This window comes from Puma concolor, chromosome D4 (genome assembly GCF_028749965.1).
Source record: "Puma concolor isolate L17-30 chromosome D4, mPumCon1.1.hap2, whole genome shotgun sequence".
Classification (NCBI taxonomy): domain Eukaryota; kingdom Metazoa; phylum Chordata; class Mammalia; order Carnivora; family Felidae; genus Puma; species Puma concolor.
Genome location: NC_141679.1, coordinates 84,916,534 through 84,937,271, shown reverse-complemented (window position 1 = coordinate 84,937,271; position 20,738 = coordinate 84,916,534). Strand labels below are relative to the sequence as shown.

At 40.9% G+C, this 20,738-nt stretch overlaps 1 protein-coding gene across 5 annotated transcripts in view; it reads right to left on the bottom strand.

The window, feature by feature from the left end:
- Positions 1 to 20,521, bottom strand: part of GAPVD1 (GTPase activating protein and VPS9 domains 1) — a 78,367-nt gene extending 57,846 nt beyond the window's left edge. For all 5 annotated transcript variants that reach the window (XM_086684018.1, XM_086684020.1, XM_086684021.1 and 2 more), the window contains exon 1: positions 20,366 to 20,521. The gene's annotated coding sequence lies outside the window, so the exon portion shown is untranslated. The remainder of the gene's footprint in view (positions 1 to 20,365) is intronic.
- Between the last annotated feature and the right edge of the window lie 217 nt (positions 20,522 to 20,738).

Below are 20,738 nucleotides of genomic sequence, written 5' to 3'. Positions count from 1 at the left end.
TGCTTCAGGTTCTTTGTGTCTCCCTCTCTCTCTTTCTGCCCTTCCCCTGCTCGTGCTCTGTGTCTCTCTCTCTGTCTCTCAAAAATAAACATTAACGGGGTGCCTGGGTGGCTCAGTCAGTTAGGCGTCCGACTTCAGCTCAGGTCATGATCTTGCAGTTTGTGAGTTCGGGCCCCACGTCGGGCTCTGTGCTGACAGCTCAGAGCCTGGAGCCTGCTTCCAATTCTGTGTCTCCCTCTCTCTCTGTCCCTCCCCTGGTCAAGCTCTGTCTCTCTCTGTCTCTCAATAATAAATAAACGTTAAAAAAAATTTAAAAAATTTTTTAAATAAACATTAACAAAAAAATTAAAGGGCGGGCACCTGGGTGGCTCAGTCGGTAAAGCGTCCGGCTTACGCTCAAGTCATGATCTCATGGTTCAGGAGTTTGAGCCCTGCTTCAGGCTCTGTGCCAACAGCTCAGAGCCCGGAGCCTGCTTCAGATTCTGTGTCTCCCTCTCTCTCTGCCCCTCCCCCACTCACGCGCTGTCTCTCTCTCAAAAATAAAAAGCATTAAAGAAAAATTAAAAAAAGAATCTTAGAATTGGTAAGCCTGTTAAAAGCGATCTTCTCCAACTTAATTCAATTCAACAAATATTTTCTGAATGTCTTCATTGTACCAGGCACTAATAGTACAAGACAGAACACACACAGCCTCCGTCCTCATAAAGTTTAGTCAACTTGGACGCCAGGAACAACTAAACTACAAGTAACTACAAGTATATATATATGTGTACACACACACACATGCTCTACCTTTTATTTTGAATGGACTGCCTTTCTCATGATCAAAGCCAACCCTCACTTTTATGCTAATTTCCTCCCTTCACATCTATCTACTCAAGAATATTACTGCAGTAATCCCAACTACCCCATCCCCCCATCCATATTTCCCTCTCTACTGGATATTCTCACCAATATATAAACATGCTATTATTTTTCATCTTTTTTTTAATATGAAATTTATTGTCAAATTGGTTTCCATACAACACCCAGTGCTCATCCCAAAAGGTGCCCTCCTCAATGCCCATCACCCACTTTCCCCTCCCTTCCACCCCCCATCAACCCTCAGTGTATTCTCAGTTTTTAGGAGTCTCTTATGGTTTGGCTTCTGCCCTCCCTAACCTTTTTTTTTCTTTCCCTCCCCCATGGTCTTCTGTTAAGTTTCTCAGGATCCACATAAGAGTGAAAACATATGGTACCTGTCTTTCTCTGTATGACTTATTTCAGTTAGCATAACACTCTCCAGTTCCACCCACGTTGCTACAAAAGGCCATATTTCATTCTTTCTCATTGCCAAGTAGTATTCCATTGTGTATATAAACCATAATTTCTTTATCCATTCATCAGTTGATGGACATTTAGGCTCTTCCCATAATTTGGCTATTGTTGAAAGTGCTGCTAGAAACATTGGGGTACAAGTGCCCCTATGCATCAGCCCTCCTGTATCCCTTGGGTAAATTCGTAGCAGTGCTATTGCCGGGTCATAGGGTAGATCTATTTTTAATTTTTTGAGGAACCTCCACACTGTTTTCTCGAGAGGCTGCACCAGTTTGCATTCCCACCAACAGTGCAAGAGAGTTCCCGTTTCTCCACATCCTCCCCAGCACCTACAGTCTCCTGATTTGTTCATTTTAGCCACTCTGACTGGCATGAGGTGGTATCTCAGTGTGGTTTTGATTTGTATTTCCCTGACGAGGAGTGACATTGAGCATCCTTTCATGTGTCTGTTGGCCATCTGGATGTCTTCTTTAGAGAAGCATCTATTCATGTTTTCTGCCCATTTCTTCACTGGATTATTTGTTTCTTGGGTGTGGAGTTTGGTGAGTTCTTTATAGAGTTTTGATACTAGCCGTTTGTCTAATATGTCATTTGCAAATATCTTTTCCCATTCCATCGGTTGCCTTTAGTTTTGTTGATTGTTTCCTTTGCAGTGCAAAGGAAGCTTTTTATCTTCATGAGGTCCCAATAGTTCATTTTTGCTTTTAATTCCCTTGCCTTTGGAGATGTGTCAAGTAAGAAATTGCTGCGGCTAAGGTCACAGGTTTTTTCCTGCTTTCTCCTCTAGGGTTTTGATGGATTCCTGTCTCACATTCAGGTCCTTTATCAATTTTGAGTTTATTTTTGTGAATGGTGTAAGAAAGTGGTCTAGTTTCATTCTTCTGCATGTTGCTGTCCAGTTCTCCCAGCACCATTTGTTAAAGAGACTGTCTTTTTTCCATTGGATATTCTTTCCTGCTTTGTCAAAGATTAGTTGGCCATACTCTTGTGGGTCTAATTCTGGAGTCTCTATTCTATTCCATTGGTCTATGTGTCTGTTTTTGGGCCAATACCATGCTGTCTTGACGATTACAGCTTTGTAGTAGAGGCTAAAGTCTGGGATTGTGATGCCTCCCGCTTTGGTCTTCTTCTTCAATATTACTTTGGCTATTCAGGGGTCTTTTGTGGTTCCATACAAGTTTTAGGACTGCTTGTTCTAGCTCCGAGAAGAATGCTGGTGCAATTTTGATTGGGATTGCATTGAATGTGTATATTGCTTTGGGTAGTATTGACATTTTAACAATATTTATTCTTCCAATCCATGAGCACGGAATGTTTTTCCATTTCGTTGTATCTTCTTCAATTTCCTTCATAATCTTTCTATAGTTTTCAGCATACAGATCTTTCACATCGTTGGTTAGGTTTATTCCTAGGTATTTTATGATTCTTGGTGCAACTGTGAATGGGATCAGTTTCTTTGTCTTTCTGTTGCTTCGTTATTAGTGTATAAGAATGCAACTGATTTCTGTACACTAACTTTGTATCCTGTGACTTTGTTGAATTCATGTATCAGTTCTAGCAGACTTTTGGTGGAGTCTATAGGGTTTTCCATGTATAGTATCATGTCACCTGCAAAAAGTAAAAGCTTGACTTCATCTTTGCCAATTTTGATGCCTTTGATTTCCTTTTGTTGTCTGATTGCTGATGCTAGAACATCCAACACTATGTTAAACAACCTCTCAGGACACCTAGGTGGTTCAGTTGGTTAAGTGTCCGACTCTTGATCTTGGTTCTGGTCATGATCTCACGGTTTGTAAGTTCGAGCCCCAGGTCGGGCTCTGTGCTGACAATGCTGAGCCTGCTTGGGATTGTCTCCCTCTCTCTCTCTCTAAAAGTAAATAAATAGGGGCGCCTGAGTGGCTCAGTTGGTTAAGCATCTGACTTCAGCTCAGGTCATGATCTCGTGGTTCATGAGTCTCAGCCCCACATCAGGCTCTGTGCTGACAGATTGGAGCCTGGAGCTTGCTTCGGATTCTGTGTCTCCCTCGCTCCCTGCCCCTCCTCCACTTGTGCTCTGTCTCTCTCTCTCAAAAATAAAATAAACATTAAAAATAAAAATAAAAAATCTTCAAAAATATTACAGAGATAATGACAACTACATGTAAAGTGGGATCCTAGAACAGGAAAAGGACATCAGGTGAAAACTAAGGAAATCTAAATAACATATGAACTTTAATAATAATGTGTCAATATATTGGTTCAGTGGGGCCCCTGGCTGGCTCAGTTGGTTAAGCATCCAACTTCAGCTCAGGTCACAATCTCATGGTTCAGTTTGTGAATTCGAGTCCCGCATCAAGCTTTCTGCTGTCAGTGTGGAGCCTGCTTCAGATCCTCTGTCCTCCTCGCTCTCTGCCCTTCCCCCACTTGCTCTCAGAAATAAAAACGTTTAAAAAAAAAAAATATATATATATATATATTCACTAAGTGTAACAAATATACCATGCTAAGGGTAAGATGTAAATGATAGGGGCAACTTGGTGCTAGGTACATGGGAACTCCTTATACTATTCTCTCAATTTTTCCGTAAAACTTAAACTGTTCTAAAAATATATAAATTTTTAAAGTTTTTAAAAGTTCATTTATTTATTTTTGAGAGAAAGAGAGAGCATACACTGGAGGGGCAGAGAGAATCCCAAGCAGGCTCCACGCTGTCAGCAGAGCCTGATGCAGGGCTTGAACCCACAGACCATGAATGAGACCATGACCTGAGCCGAAACAAGAGTCAGATGCTCTTGGGGCGCCTGCGTGGCGTAGTCGGTTAGGCGTCCGACTTCAGCCAGGTCACGATCTCGCGGTCCGGGAGTTCAAGCCCCGCATCAGGCTCTGGGCTGATGGCTCAGAGCCTGGAGCCTGTTTCCGATTCTGTGTCTCCCTCTCTCTCTGACCCTCCCCCGTTCATGCTCTGTCTCTCTCTGTCCCAAAAATAAATAAACGTTGAAAAAAAAAAAAAAAAGTCAGATGCTCAACCGACTGAGCCACCCAGGTGCCCCTATTAATTTCCATATAACAGCAAACTTTTTAAAACTGCATTATAAACAGTAATGGTTGAGAGGCACCTGGGTAGCTTAGTTGGTTAAGCATTCGACTCCGGCTTAGGTCATGATCTCGCAGTTCATGAGTTAAAGCCCTGCACCAGGCTCTGTGCTAACAGCTCAGAGCCTGAAACGTGCTTCGGGATTCTGTGTCTCCCTCTCTCTCTCTGCTGCCCCCAACACTTGCACTCGTGCTCTCTCTCAAAAATAAATAAACATTAAAAATTGTTATATAAATAGTAATGGTTGAGCTTGAAAAGAATTTTAATTAACTGGTCATAGTAAAATATATCAGTGTTCAGTAAATACAAATAATAACTACCATATATTTCAGGCTTGTCATGTACTAGGCACCAACCAGGTGTTTTAAATGAATATTCTCATTTAATCTGTATAACATCCCTGAAAGGCAGGTATTCTTATCCATGTTTTACAGGTGAGGAAACTGAGGAAATTAATTTGCCCAAGGTCAAATTAGTAACTGGCAAAGATGAAACCAGAATCCAAGTACATGTGACTCACTGAGCTCTTACCACTACACCATCTGTGAGTGCTGTAATTCATAGGTCAAGGCCACTTCTAATCGCCCCAGTCTTTCAACAACTATTCATTGGTGAGTCAGTATCTGGACAAGTCCCTTTTTCTTTGAAAGTTTCAAACTGTCAGGGTGTCTGGGTGGCTCAGTCAGTTAAGCGTCTGACTTTGGCTAAAGTCATAATCTTGCAGTTTGTGGGTTCAAGCCCCTCGTCAGGCTCTCTGCCGTCAACAGTTCGGATCCTATGACTTCCTCTCTCTCTCTGCCCTTTCCCTTTCATGCTCTCTCTCTCTCTCAAAAATAAGTGAACATTAAAAATTGTGTGTGTGTGTTTATTATTAAAATAATAAGCATTATTTTTTAAAATTGGGGTGCTTGGGTGGCTCAGTCGGTTAAGCGTCCAACTTTTGATTTCAGCCAGGTCATGATCTCATGGTTCATGGGATCAGGCTCCATGTCAGGGTGTGGTGTGTGCTGACAGTGCACAGCCTGCTTGGGATTCTCTCTCTCACTCTCTTTCTGCCCCTCCCAGCTGACACACACTCTCTCTTTCTCAAAACAATAAATAAATAAACATTAAAAAAAAAAAACAGATTCACTCTCTCTCACTGATACCGTATTAACCCGATACGGCAAAAAGGACATGACTGCCATTTTTTAATGACCTACCACAATGTTAGCTTCCAAGGTTTATCAATCAAATAATTTAAATTTGAGGATTTGTTAAAAAAATTTTTTTAATGTTTATTCTTTATTTTTGAGAGAGAGTGAGCGGGGTAGGAGCAAAGAGAGGGAGAAAGAGAGTCCAAAGCAGACTCTGCACTGTCAGCACACAGCTCAACATGGGGCCCAAACCCACAAACCACGAGACTATGACCCCAGCAGAAGTCAGAAGCTCAACTGACTGAGCCACCCAGGCACCCCTTGAGGATTTATTTTAATTACCCACCACTTTTCAGGGATCTAACCAATCCATACAAGAGATGGACATCTTTTGCAAATATTTTTCATAAATAACCATTTTGAATTACAAGGATTTGTCTACATGTGTTTCCTTTTATAAAACTTAACCTCCTTCAGTGTGGAGCAGTTTATTACTCATTTTATGTTTTGTTAAATTACATGATCTAAAAATTGTCAGGTATTAAAAATAATGAGTTCATCTCTTTCTAAAAAATGGACAAGCACAGTAAACTTTAACACACTTCCTTCACTCACTCATTCAACAAATGTTTGTTAAAGATCTACAATGTGCTAGGCACTAATGAACAAGACAGGCAAAGTCTGCTCTTGAGGGGCCCTCATTCTCACAGGGATATGTGATCATAACAAATCTGAATAGATTCCACAGACCAGATTTCTACATACCCTCTGGAATTCTTGACCCACTCTTGTCACTGGCCAGTTAAATCTCACTTAAGCATCAGAGCCCAGCTCAAACCAAGGAGTCTTTCCTGGCCATTCTCATACTTTCTCCTTTGGGCTCATCTCTATCATAGCTTTTCATATTTTATACTGTTTGCAACAAAGTGTTGTTTTCTCAACAAACCTCCAAGTTACCTGAAGGAGTGACATAGTCATCTTGGTATCCCCATTTTCTCAGCAGACAGGCTGGCATTGAGCAGGTACTCATTTAACATCTGAATTTATAAAAAATTATTACACAAATGACTGAATGACGTACTTCTTCACAATTAAAAAATAGCTATTGGGGTGCTTGGTCGGCTCAATTGGTTAAGTGTCCGAAATTGGCTCAGGTCATGACTGCACATTTCGTGAGTTCGAGCCCTACACCGGGCTCCACGCTGGCAGTGCAAAGCCTGCTTGGGATTCTTGCTCTCTCTTCTCTCTCTGCCCCTCACCTGCTCATACTTTCACTCTCAAAATTAATAAATAAACTTTCAAAGAAATAAAAATAAAAAATAACCGTCAATGAGGAAAAAAAATGGAAGCAAATCATACTTTAATTATCTTCAGTTTTGAAAAAACAGTGAAACACTGTAGGGGAAAAAACGGACTTAGTACCAACTATTCCTGGCACAAGGTACAAGGAACTGAAAGGCACACTACTTTGAAGATGCAAGTCATATAAAGCCAGACAGTATTCACATCTCAAATTAACACCACACCAGACTTCTTGCTATGACACCAAAATTCTACAGCCTGCCAAAAATAAATAAAATCCAAACAGATGTCGATTTTTTTTTGCCCCCAATACACTACTAATTTTCCAGAATTAAAGAAGACAGACTAACCACAAAAAAATAATGAAATTCATGCATACCAAATGGCTCATGGGTTAAGCTCAGATTTTATTACACAAACCAACTGAGAGAATATCAAAATCCCTGGACAGCAAATAAGCATTACTTAGTAAATACTAGTGTATCCTCACTTATTCCAGTTCAAAAACCTTGACTTTTTATTTATTTAATGTATTTATTTATTTTGAGAGAGCAAATGCGCACACGTGCACACAGTGGGGGAGGGGCAGGGAGCTAGAGAGTCCCAAGCAGGTGCTTGGGGTGCCTGGGTGGCTCAGTCCATTAAGTGTCTGACTCTTGATTTCAGCTCAGCTCATGATCTCACAGTTTGTGGGATCGAGCCCTGAGTCTGGCTCCAGGCTGACAGTGCAGAGCCTGCTTGGGAATCTCTCCCTCTCTCTCTCTGCCCCTCCCCCACTCACATTTGTACGTGTGCTCTCTCTCTCTCTCTCTCAAAATAAATAAACAAACATTAAAAAAAAAAAAGAGTTGGGGGCACCTGGGTGGCTCACTCAGTTAAGCATCAGACTTCAGCTCAGGTCATAATCTCAAGGCTTGTGACTTTGGGCCCCTCATCCGGCTCTGTGCTGACAGCTCACAGCCTAGAGCCTGCTTCGGATTCTGTGTCTCCCTCTCACTCTGCCACTCCCCCGATGACGCTCTGTCTCTCTCTCGCAAAAATAAACATGAAAATAAATTAAAAAAAAAAAAAAGAGTTGGACATTTAACCAACTGAGCTACCCAGGCACCCCTAAAAAAAGTATTACTTGAAATCATTACTAATGTAACTGACAATATTAAACAAGATTAATTTTGAAAAACATTGTTATGGTACATCTCTGTCACTGAGTACTACATAATTATTGAGAAGCAATACATAATTATTGAGAGAGGTACACAGAAAGGTGTCCATGATGTACCATTACATGGAAAAAGCACACTGAAGAATGATACCCAAGGTAAGACCCAAGAGGCAGCTAAACCACAAACCCTTGAGCAAGACTCCCTGTGCTCCAATATCAGCTTTGCCACTCACTAGTTGCGCAACCTTTGATAATTCTCCTTGCCTTGCTTTCTGCATCTGCAAAAGGATATAAAATAGAATCTACTTCATAAGGTATGTTCATGGGCTGTAAAAGTTTAACAAGTTAATATATGTAAAGCACTACAAGTATTGACAATAATTTCTGGGGGAAAAAAAGAAAAAACTGAAAACATAGCATGTACATATATATGTGGGGAAGAAAAGCTTTCTTTTTTTGTATTTTTAGGTTTTCTTAAAACAAAGAACATTACTTTCGTAATTTAAAAAAAAGGAAACATAATAAAAACTTGGGACGTGGGGCGCCTGGGTGGCTCAGTCAGTTGAAATTCCAACTTCGGCTCAGGTCATGATCTCATGGTCTGTGAGTTTGAGCCCCATGTTGGGCTCTGTGCTGACAGCTCAGAGCCTGGAGCCTGCTTCAGATTCTGTGTCTCCCTCTGTCTCTGACCCTCCCCCGTTCATGCTCTGTCTCTCTCTGTCTCAAAAATAAATAAACTAAAAAAAAAAAATTTTTTTTTTAAATAAAAACTTGGGACTAAGATTCCTCCGCTAAATGATCTGTTAGTGCAATTACTTAAACACTCAGGACCAGACAAATTCCGTGAATGATAATATATTACACATGGGAAATTTTTATTTATTTTTTTTAACATTTATTATTTTTGAGAGGGAGAGAGAGAGAGACAAAGCATGAGTGGGGAAGGGGCAGAGAGAGAGGAAGACACAGAATCCGAAGCAGGGTCCAGGCTCTGAGCTGTCAGCATACAGACTGACACAGGGGTCGAATCCACAAACCATGGGATCATGACCTGGGCTGAAATCAGATGCTTTTTTTTTTTTTTCTTAATGTTTTATTTATTTTTGAGAGAGAGTGTGTGTGTGTGAGCAGGGGAGGGGCAGAGAGAGAGAGAGAGAGACAGACAGACAGACAGACAGACACAGAATCAGAAGCAGGCTCCAGGCTCCGAGCTGTCAGCACAGAGCCCAAAGCGGGGCTCAAACCCATAAGCTGTGAGATCATGACCTGAGTCAAAGTCGGATGTCTCAACCGACTGAGCCACCCAGGCGCCCCATAAGTGTGAAAAATTTCAAGTGCAACAAAAAGGACAGTACTTATGGACACAGTTCAACAATAACAAGCTATACACTAATAAGCAGAACTGCAATGGCACCAATCTAGAAATGGGTATCAGGAACTTTCACAATTTGATAAATCTCCATTAATTTTATTAGTCTGAAATTAAATACCACCAAATCTAATTTCTTCCAATTCAACAATCTCTAATGACAACTCACTAGACATTCATAAAGCTGGAGCTCAAGATAAACTACATAATTTAAATTAAAAAAAACCTAAAGTCCTTAAGAGCCCTTTGAGAATTTCGGAGAGAATGATTTCACCACCTCACATGCTTTGAGGAAGCTTTGGTCCCTGCATAAACTTAGCTTCCTCCATAAGTACAGTGGGTGTACAAAACAACCAAACAGAAAGAGAACTGTGAGCTTCAGCTGCATTTTTTGCTGAGCTGTAATACTGGTAAAGCCTGTTTCAAGATCCAAGAGTCCACCCTCAAAATTAGGGAAGGTATAATAAACAGCAGGCTGTCAGTCCATTTCATCAGATTTACCAGAATGGTATCTCATAAAATTATGAATATTTTTTAAAGTTTATTTTTATTTTGAGAGGTGGAGAGCAAGCAGGGGAGGGGCAGAGAGAGAGGGAGACAGATACAATCTCAAGCAGGCTCTGCACCGTCAGCATGGAGCCCTATGTAGGGCTCGAAACCACAAACTGATATCATGACCTGAGCCAAGATCAAGAGTTGGTCAGACACTTAACCAACTGAGCCACCCAGACACCCCATAAATTTATAAATATTACCAAACTTCAAGCAGCATTATTTATTACCATTGACTATGTTTTACCTAAAAGGAACCTCCTGGACCACAAAAAATAAATTAAAAAAAATAAATAATAAATAAATCTAGTTGCCTAAAATAGCTTTTCAAAAAGAAATCAATCATTAAGATCCCTCCACAGAATTATGGAATTCATAATTTTAACTAGTTTACCTAATGTCTACAAAGAGAGAAAGAACTCAATAAATGCCAATTACTATTATCATTAATGGTGGAACAGAAATTTACTCATAAGGACACTTAATAGGTCACTTTCTCAGAATCCAAGCTGGCCCATCACAACCTTGAATAGTTATTTATCAAAAAACACTTGGTTTTAAAGGACTCAAAAATTCCTTGGGCTCTAAAGGAGGTAATAAAGATGAAACAAATTCTGCAAAAATAATTCACCTATGCTTTCTTAAGCTCTTCTATTACAAAAATCTGTATTTGTAAACATTTTGCAATTCTGCCTTACAATTTTTAGACCAAATGTATTTTTTATCAGCTAGTCATGATTTATAAGTAATGAAAGTAAAATCAAGAGATGGGTCAGTTTTGCATTAGAAAGTGAAAGGAGACAGTTCAGAGTGAGTTAAAAATAGGTGAGTTTAGCCTAAGTCCTTAAAACTTTAAAAATGAATGTATTTGGGTAAAATTCAGATTGCTTGGGAAGATAATTTGACTCTGATCCTATAAAAAGAGAAACAGGCTAATATCCTTTGACTAATATTTTTTTTCCTTAAAATTTTCCAATTTTAATCAAAGATTCACAGACAATAAACTGAAAACATAAATTAGTAAGTAAAAAAAAGGAAGAAGAGCTGAACATGTTTGATGACATGCTTCCCACTAATCTCTAGGGTGGGTGTACCAGCATTACATGGGAGCAAGACCAAGCAAGCATCTTTTCAGACACACAGATTAATGAGCAGATATCTCACTGCTTTTACAGTTACATTATACTTAAAGCCTTATATTTTAAAAAAGGCATATAAAAAGGTGTATACAAAGATAATTTTGGCTTGATTTATATCTATGTCTATATACACATACACACATGCACACATATATACACATATATAAAATTACACTGTTAGCATTTGTTTAAACATCTGTTTAACCTTTTATTTATATATAGTGAATATGAGAACTTGTAGTATCAACAGATATTCACCACTTCTGACTATTACATTGCAGAGTTCAAAACTGGATTTCAAGGGCACCTGGCTGACTCAGGTGGAAGAGCATGCAACTCTTAATCTCTTGGTCCAGTTCGAGCCCCATGTTGGGTGTAGAGATTGAACAAAAAAACTTAAAAAACAAAACAAGAGGTGCCTGGGTGGCTTAGTCGGTTAAGTGTCCAGCTCTTGATTTTGACTCAGGTCATGATCTTACAGTTGGTTTGTAGGTTCAAGCCCCGAGTTTGGCTCAGTGCTGACAGTGCAGAGTCTGCTTGGGATTCTCTCTCTCTCTCCTCCTCTCTCTGTGGTCTTCCCCAACCTGTGTGTGCTCACAGTCTCTCTCTCAAATAAATAAACTTTAAACAAACAAACAAACAAACAAACAAAGCTTTAAAACAAAATAAAACTGGGTTTCAGCTTAGGAGCAGTGAAAAACTGCCCTACTGGAAATGCTTTTAAAACTAAAAAAAAATGGGGCGGAGCATCGTGACCGGCTCAGGTCAGGATCTCACAGTTCATGAGTTCAAACCCTGCATCGCTGCTGTCAGCTTGGAGCTCACTTTGCATCCTTTCTCCCCCAACTCTCTGTCCTTCCCCACTGGCACTCTCTCTCAAACATTTAAAAAAAAGAAAACTTAAAAAAAAAAAAATCATAATACATATTGAAACATACTCCCCCAAATTGGAAAATATAGGTTAAGTATAAAGAAATTTTAACGAACTATAATTTAAAACAAGAAATCAAACAGCTCAGTCCCTAAAGCCTCTTCTAAAATGTATACATGATACAGAAATTATTGGGCTTAGTTCCTTTAAAAATGAAAATACCAAAAAAAAAAAAAAAAAGAAAAAAGAAAATACCTTGATTAGGATTACTTACAGAGTTAAATCCACAAATAATTTTTTTTTTTTTTTTTAGAGAAAGGAAAAGAGCACAAGCATGGGAGAGGGGCAGATAGAGAAAGAGAGAATCTCAAGTAGGCTCCATGCTGAGCATGGAGCCCAACTCGGGGCCTGATCCAACCATCCTGGGATCATGACCTAAGATGAAATCAAGAGCCAGACGCTCAACCAACTGAGCCACCCAGGTGCCCCAAAGTCACAATAAATCTATGAAAATAAAAGTTTAAGCAGTTCAAATGTAAAAAGTACATAACTAAAATCCTTCATGCCTATGAAAAAATTAATTCCAGAGAAGGAATTACATGTGGTGAAAAAACAGAAAACTGCAAGGGAAAAAAAATTAATTAACCATTTGAGAAATTCTTTTTCAAGTACTGGTCTTTCCATAGCAAATAAAAGGGATTCCATTTATATAAGACTTTTACCAAAACAAACAAACAAAAAAATTACATTTTACCTTACAGAATCCTAGAGTAACAAGTAACCAACTTTGCCTAATACAACTCTAAAAAAAAATGTTTATTTATTAATTTTGAGAGAGATTGAGTGTATGCATGGGGGAGGGGCTCAATCTCACAACCATGACACCACAACCTGAGCTGAAATCAAGAATTGGATGCTTAAATGATTGGGCCATCCAGGCGCCTGCATATTTTTTTTTTTTTAATTTTTTTTTTTCAACGTTTATTTATTTTTGGGACAGAGAGAGACAGAGCATGAATGGGGGAGGGGCAGAGAGAGAGGGAGACACAGAATCGGAAACAGGCTCCAGGCTCTGAGCCGTCAGCCCAGAGCCCGACGCGGGGCTCGAACTCCCGGACCGCGAGATCGTGACCTGGCTGAAGTCGGACGCTTAACCGACTGCGCCACCCAGGCGCCCCTGCATATTTTTTTTAAATAATGTGAAATGTCTTAGTATTGGGAATATAACCACTTTCCCTCTTCAATTTTCTATAAAAATTGGGGGTAATTTTTCCAAATAAATTAACTTGCTGCAATTTTCAGAATGCCATTATCAGGCATCACCTCTAAGGTGGGAAGTGCTCTGTGCCATCACTGGAAAGCAGCTCACAAACTCACAGTGGAGCCAACTGAGTCAACTGAGAAGTGACAGCAATGTGACAGTGTCCAAGAATGCATGAGAAGAGTAAGGCTTGTTTTAAAGTCAGGAATATGGTGCCAAAGAGGAAAAGTGAAAGGTTGAGAGCTGAAGCATCAAAAGATTAACTAGCAACTACTGAATGAAAGCCACGTTCCTGATGCTTTTCATATAGTATTGTTATTAGTCAATCCTATCACCTCCACTTTACAGATGAGGAATCAGGTTTAGAAAAGTCAAATAACTTACTGACAAATCATTCAGCTATTATGCAGCAGAGAATTCAAAACTAGATTTGTTTGATTTCACAGCCCACACTCTTTTCACTTCCCTGTGCTGCCTCTCTGGCTCTTTATTGACTTCAGGCTCCCAGTGAGCAGTTTCACCACAGTGAGCACTAGGAAGGAAGTGATATTCCTGTAGGCAAATGATCACATACTATCATCTGGGTAGCCCCATTTTCCAGTATTTCTTCATCCCAAGCTATCTTTACAATCTTTCCTCCCATTTTTCCATTTCACAGACCTAACACACTAGCCAGAAAAAAAGAAAAAAAGGTGGGGGGGGGGGGGGGGGAAGGAGACTTGGATATTCTAATTTACAAATTCCTCTTCTTTGTTCAAGTTGTTCCCTACACCTCGGGCCTTTCTCCGATAGCCCTAGTGCCAATTACATCTATGATAGTTGGTCCAGTTCAAATGTCATGTCTTTCAAACAGCATTCCCTAATCTTCCACTCTCCCATTCAGTAGTGTCTCCAGTCTAAATCTTCTTCACTCTTTGTACTGGAACCTGTATTAACAACTCATGAGTTTGAGAAAGTTTTAAAATAATCACCCCACTGATTACTTATTAATTACAAAGGAAAAGAGTGCCTTTACAATATAAGTCTATTAGATATTACTTTATTCAAATGATCAAATTTACATCAATAATGAAATATTGAAATATTTACATCACCTCTGATGTGATACACTGAGACATAAAATCAACTACACAGCATTCCAACCAAAAATGTTTAACATAATGTGATCATAAAGAAATATTCTGACAGGGGCGCCTGGGTGGCGCAGTCGGTTAAGCGTCCGACTTCAGCCAGGTCACGATCTCGTGGTCCGTGAGTTCGAGCCCCGCATCGGGCTCTGGGCTGATGGCTCAGAGCCTGGACCCTGTTTCTGATTCTGTGTCTCCCTCTCTCTCTGCCCCTCCCCCGTTCATGCTCTGTCTCTCTCTGTCCCAAAAAAATAAACGTTAAAAAAAAAATTAAAAAAAAAAAAAAGAAATATTCTGACAAATCCAAATTGAGGGACATCCTACAATACAACTGGTCTAGATACTTACTGTTCTGAAAGACCCCTCCCCTCCCCCGCCAAAAAAAAAAAAAAAAAAAAAAAGGCTAGAAAACCAGTCCAGATTCAAGCAGGCAACTAAATGCAATGTAAGCTCCTTAAATGAATCTTGGGGCAAACACAAAATCAAACATCTAAGGACAGTATTGGGACAACTGGGGAATTTTGAATATGTACTATACATTAAAAAATAATATCCACGTTACATTTCTTGAGGGTGACTACTAATTGCAGATATGTAGAAGAAAGTGTCTGTTCTAGGGAAATACATGCTAAAAGTATTTAGGGGTAAAGTGTTGTGAAAGTAACTCACAAATACTTCAGCAAAAAATTGTGTCTACTAGTGCATAAAGCAAGCAGAGCAAAACATTAACAACTATCGAATCTAGATAAGGAGTACAAAGGTGTTGTTATGACACTACTGTGGCAACCCTTCTGTAGGCTTAGGATTTTTCAAAGAGCTGGAAAACAATATTTAAAAGTTATGGATTTAGGGGCCCTTGGAAGGCTCAGTGAGAACATGCAACTCCTGATCTCAGGGTCCTGAGTTCAAGCCCCACAGTGGGTGTAGAGATTACTTAAAAAAAATAAAAAAAATAAAAATTACGGATTCAAAACAACAAAATCAACAGAAAATAGGGAAAGGTGCAAAGATGATTTAGTACTTGTATTCTGCCTCCCAGAATTAACTGTTAACATCGCCATAGTTGCTTTCAGTCTTTCAAAAAAAATTACAGGATCATCCCCTTTGCCCCACCCATTCTTATTGCCTGCCAGAAGCTGGGAAATTATAGGTAGGGTATGCCCATTTTCAACTTTACTAAATACCACAAACACTGTCTCTCAAGGCAGCTGTACCAATTTAAACTCCACCAGCAGTTTCTAAATTACCATGTTCAGCGACCTCTTCACTAATATTTGATACTGTCAGACATTAAAATTTTTTATCAGTTTGATGTGAACAATTCGGTGTCATTTATAACAATCTAGGATCGCAAAGTAAAAGAGCGTTAGCAAAATAAGAACTTCATCAACAGGGGTGTCTGGGTGGCTCAGTCAATTAAGCATCCCAGTCTTGATTTTGGCTTAGGTCATTTCATGGTTTGTGAGATCGAGCCCCATGTTGGGCTCTTCACTGACAGCACAAAGCCTGCTTGAAATTCTCTCTCTGCCCCTCTCCTGCTCGTGCTCTCCCTCTCAAAATAAATAAATAAACTTAAAAAAAAAAAAAAAGACCTTCATCCACAGACCCTTCCTTTCATCACATCACTGCAGAAAGTTAAAAATAATCAAACATGGCAGCATGTATTAAGAACAATTAGTACCCACATGAACCAAATGCCCACAAAAACTCCCACATAATGTTTGGGAAATAATTTGTCTTTTAAAAAATGTAAGAAGTGGGGTGCCTGGGTGGCTCAGGCAGTTAAGCATCTGACTTCGGCTCAGGTCACAATCTCACAGTTTGTGAGTTCGAGCTCAGCATCAGACTCCGTGCTGTCAGCCTGGAGCCTGGAGCCTGCTTCAGATTCTGTGTGTCTCTCTCTGCCCCTTCCTTGCTCATTATCTGTCTCTCTCTCTCTCTGTCAAAAATAAATAAACTTGGGGCGCCTGGGTGGCGCAGTCGGTTAAGCGTCCGACTTCAGCCAGGTCACGATCTCGCGGTCGTCCGTGGGTTCGAGCCCCGCGTCAGGCTCTGGGCTGATGGCTCAGAGCCTGGAGCCTGTTTCCGATTCTGTGTCTCCCTCTCTCTCTGCCCCTCCCCCGTTCATGCTCTGTCTCTCTCTGTCCCAAAAATAAATAAACGTTGAAAAAAAAAAATTTAAAAAAAATAAAATAAATAAATAAATAAATAAACTTAAAAAAATTGTTTTTTTTTAAATGTAAGAAGAAAAGGTTCAAATTCAACCAATCCAGCATACATAATACTCCTTGGAAGATTTAAAAAATAAATAGGTTTTATTCCCAGAAATAACCTAGCTATTATAAATTAACTGATTTATTTACTTATTCAGCAACTATTTACTGAATACCTGTTACGGGCCAGCCACCATTCCAGCACCATGGCGAAGACAAAGTCCCTATTCTCACAGAGCTAACTAACACTCTAATGGGGAGACAAAAATACCTACAAATAAGATCAGATAAATACATTCTATAAAAAAATGAAGGGACAGGGGCGAAGAATGACAAAGGAGGCAGCCTAAGGACACAAAAAAACACCAGGCAAGACCCCTGCAAGACAAGATCCCTCCAAGGCAGTGATTTTGTAATATGGTGTGTTTAATTCAACATGAAGTATTTCAGCACCAACATCGTTTCATAAAATACTCTCCTTTACTCCCCTTTATTTTTTCCAAAAAAAACCCAAAACAGTTTGCTGCACTGGCTTTTCCATTATTGCTATTATCTTAGAAGAAAAAAAAAATTCACACAAGATATTGACAGGTGCGTCACAAACAGGTTCAAGTTTCAAGTCACACATATTCTAGAAGAAACTTTTGTTTTTTAAGTTTATTTATTTTGAGAGAGACAGAGAGACAGTGCAGGCGGGGAGGGGCAGAGAGAGAGGGACAAAGAATCTCAAGCGGACTCCCCACTGACAGCACAGAGCCCCATGTGGGGCTCGAATCCACCAACCATGAGATCATGACCTGAGCTGAAGTCAGACTCTTAAACAACTGAGCCACCCAGGCGCCCCTCAAGTCACACATATTCTAAAGAAATGTTACACAGGGTGCCTGGGTGGCTCAGTCGGTTAAGCATCCGACTTTGGCTCAGATCATGATCTCGCAATTCGTTAAGTTTGAGCCCCGCTTTGGACTCTGTGCTGACAGCTCAAAGCCTGGAGCTTGCTTCGAATTCTGTCACTGTCTCACTGCTCCTCCCCCACCCCTCTCTCTCAAAAATAAATAAATGTTAAAAAAATTTTTTTTAGAAATGTTACAACTGATTTGTCAATAAGGAGTTTGATGCCAAAATGGAGCTGAACTGCAGAATTTAAAATAGAATTTCAAGGGGCACCTGGGTGGCTCAGTGGGTTGGGTGTCTGACTTCGGCTGCGGTCATGATCCCACACTTTGTGAGTTCAACCCTGAGTCGGGGTCTGTGCTGACAGCTCAGAGGCTGGAACCTGCTTTGGATTCTGTTTCTCTCTCTCTGCCCCTCCCCCATTTGCACTCTGTCTCTCTCCCTCTCTCAAAAATAAACATTAAAAATTTTCAAAAAAAAACTGTTTTAAATAAATAAAATAGAATTTCAAGAAAATGACTTACCAATTCTCCAACTCTATCACCTGCACATTTACTTCCTATCATATATGAAAAGAATAATAGCAATAGGAAAATGTATTGTAAGACAGATCTTGTAGTTTTTACTTAAGGATAAAAGATTTGGAATATACCCCTCTTTCAAAAGCCACACTACCTACCTTCACGATTTAAAGAAAACCAGCACACATTAAAATTTCCTTTCACGGGCATACACAAGAGCTTAGAAGGCTTCAACCACTTAGAACTAGGAGGTGCCTTACTAGAAAAAAATCGAAGGGCCAAAGTGTTCACTTCCCTTTTTTCCTAAGTTTATTTTGCTGATTCCCCAGTACCCTGAATGAAATATCTGCAGTCTATTTTTCAAAATTATACCCTGACCCAGTCAAATCTTTTCTTTTACCTCCCTATGTACCAAATTCCCTCTTTCATCTAAACTATAATACTATCTGCCTTGTCTTTTTTTTTTCAAAGCATTTTTTTTAATGCTTATTTATTTTTGAGAGAGAGAGAGAGAGAGAGTGTGAGCAGGGGTGGGGCAGAGAGAGAGGGAGACACAGAATCTGAAGCAGGCTCCAGGCTCTGAGCTGTCAGCACAGGTCCCGACACGGGGCTAAAATCCACGAGATCAAGACCGGAGCCAAAGTCGGTCACTTAACTGACTGAGCCACCCTGGCATCCCTGCCTTGTCTTCTATCTTAGAAAAAAAAAAGGGGTGGGGTGGGTGCCTGGGTAGCTCAGTTAAGTGTCCGGCTTCAGCTCAGGTCATGATCTCATGGTTCATGGGTTTGAGCCCCACGTCGGACTCTGTGCTGACAGCTCAGAGCCTGGACCCTGCTTCGGATTCTGGGTCTTCCTCTCTCTCTGCCCCTCCCCTGCTCATACTCTGTCTGTCTCTCAAAAATAAATAAATGTAAAAAAGAAAAAAATGTTTAAAAAAATAAAAGTAAAAAAATAAAAAAATAATAATTCAAATATCCTTCCAGGCAGACTTATAGATCCCCAAACACTTATTTCTACTTCAGGAATTATTAGTCTTTATGTACCATGTATCTCTTTGTCTGCTGAAGGCTATGGACTCTCTCTCAGATTGCTTTTATTTTTATTTTATTTTAATTTATTTTTAAGGAATCTCTAGACCCAACATGGGGTTTGAACTCATGACCCCAAGATCAAGAGTCGCATGCTCTACTGACTGAGCCAGCCAGGTGCCCCTCAGATTGCTTTTAAATGCATAATTAAATATTCAAAATTACAAAAGAAACCAATTATACTGAACTATTAGCAAACCAATTTAAAAATCGTAATTCGGTAATGTATGTGCAGCTTTAACATCACATTAAATAACAAGATCTAACAGTGTGTCTAATAATGCCATAAATTCGAAGAAATAAGCATAAATGATATTTTAAGATATCTGCAAAAACTGCAAACATGATACAAAAATAGTGGTAATTTTTATTGGTGACAAAGTCACAGGCACTGCTAATTCTACTATGGTTTAACGCCTACATTTATAATTGAAAGAACTAATAAATTAGTTATCAGATAATAACAATAGATGTGATTTTATCCCCATTCTACTTCAAAGATCCCCTATACTCTACCCACCAAATGGTGAAATCCCAGGTTAGAAATCCTTTCTAGTGCAAAGCGTGCGCAAACTGACTTCTGTCACAAATTTTAATATAAAAAATAATGATTCTTCCTTTGACCTCTCATCTGAACGTTATCACCATGCCTGTTTTTCCGCAGACTTATACACAGAACCCAATTTCTATGGTTTGCCTAGCCAGCACTCATTTACATTTTGACAGTCAATAAAAGGTGAAGTTAAAGGAAAGGAGATGGAGGCAACCAACAGTCCCTCACTTCCAAGACATCCAACAGCAAGTGAAAAGATGCCGAGAGAGAGAGAGAGAGAGAGAGAGAGAGAGAGAGAGAGTGTGTGTGTGTGTGTGTGTGTGTGTGTGTGTGTTTCAGAGGTGGGCTACCCCCAGATCCGTGAGTCCAGCTTGTCAAGACTCCCGGAAGCATGACATCTTCACCAGCGGCACCCAGAAGACATTCCACCTCTTCTTTCTCGCCCCCTATACTGAGTTCTCTACCTTCCAGGTCGCTCGCCTGTGGCTCCCACCCGAAGCCGCCCCGCGGCTCTCCGGTCCCTTCCCATCCCCCACGCGTCCCTCCCTCCCATCTGCCCCAGGGCGCCCTGGCCCCTGCGCGCCGCCGAATCTCTCCCCTGGGCCTAACCGTGTGTTTCCCGACCCCCACGTCTCCCGACGCAGGAGGGAAAGGCCCGGGGCCTAGGGGTCAGCTGAACTGGGCGGTCCGGCCATTAGGCGCAGGCTGAGGCCCTAGGCCAGAGCAGCCCGGCCGCCAGGCAGCGAGCCGCGCACTCCGCGATGGTTAACCGGCGACGCGCACTCACCAAGAGGATCACACGGCGGAGGGCACCCAGGCCTCCGCCGAACCGCCACTCGGTCTCGGAACCGTCGCCCTCGCCGCGAACTGCCACCGCCGCTGCCGCCGCCTCCGCCACCACTACTCGCTAGTTGGCTTCCCTGCGTCCTGCGGCGGCGCTGCCGCCACGCCATCGCGCGTGCGCGGCGCCGCGGGGGCCCCTGGGACTGGTGGTTCGTGCGCACGACCCGCCGAGCCCTTCCGCTTTAGCCAGCCCGGTCCGCCCCTGGCTTGAGTGGTCGTGGGCACCTGCGGTACCGAGAAGTGCCTTCCCGAAAGTCGTCCCTCAGGAGACGCGGGCACTTGCTGGCGCATACGGTGCTGCTAGATGTGAAAAACCC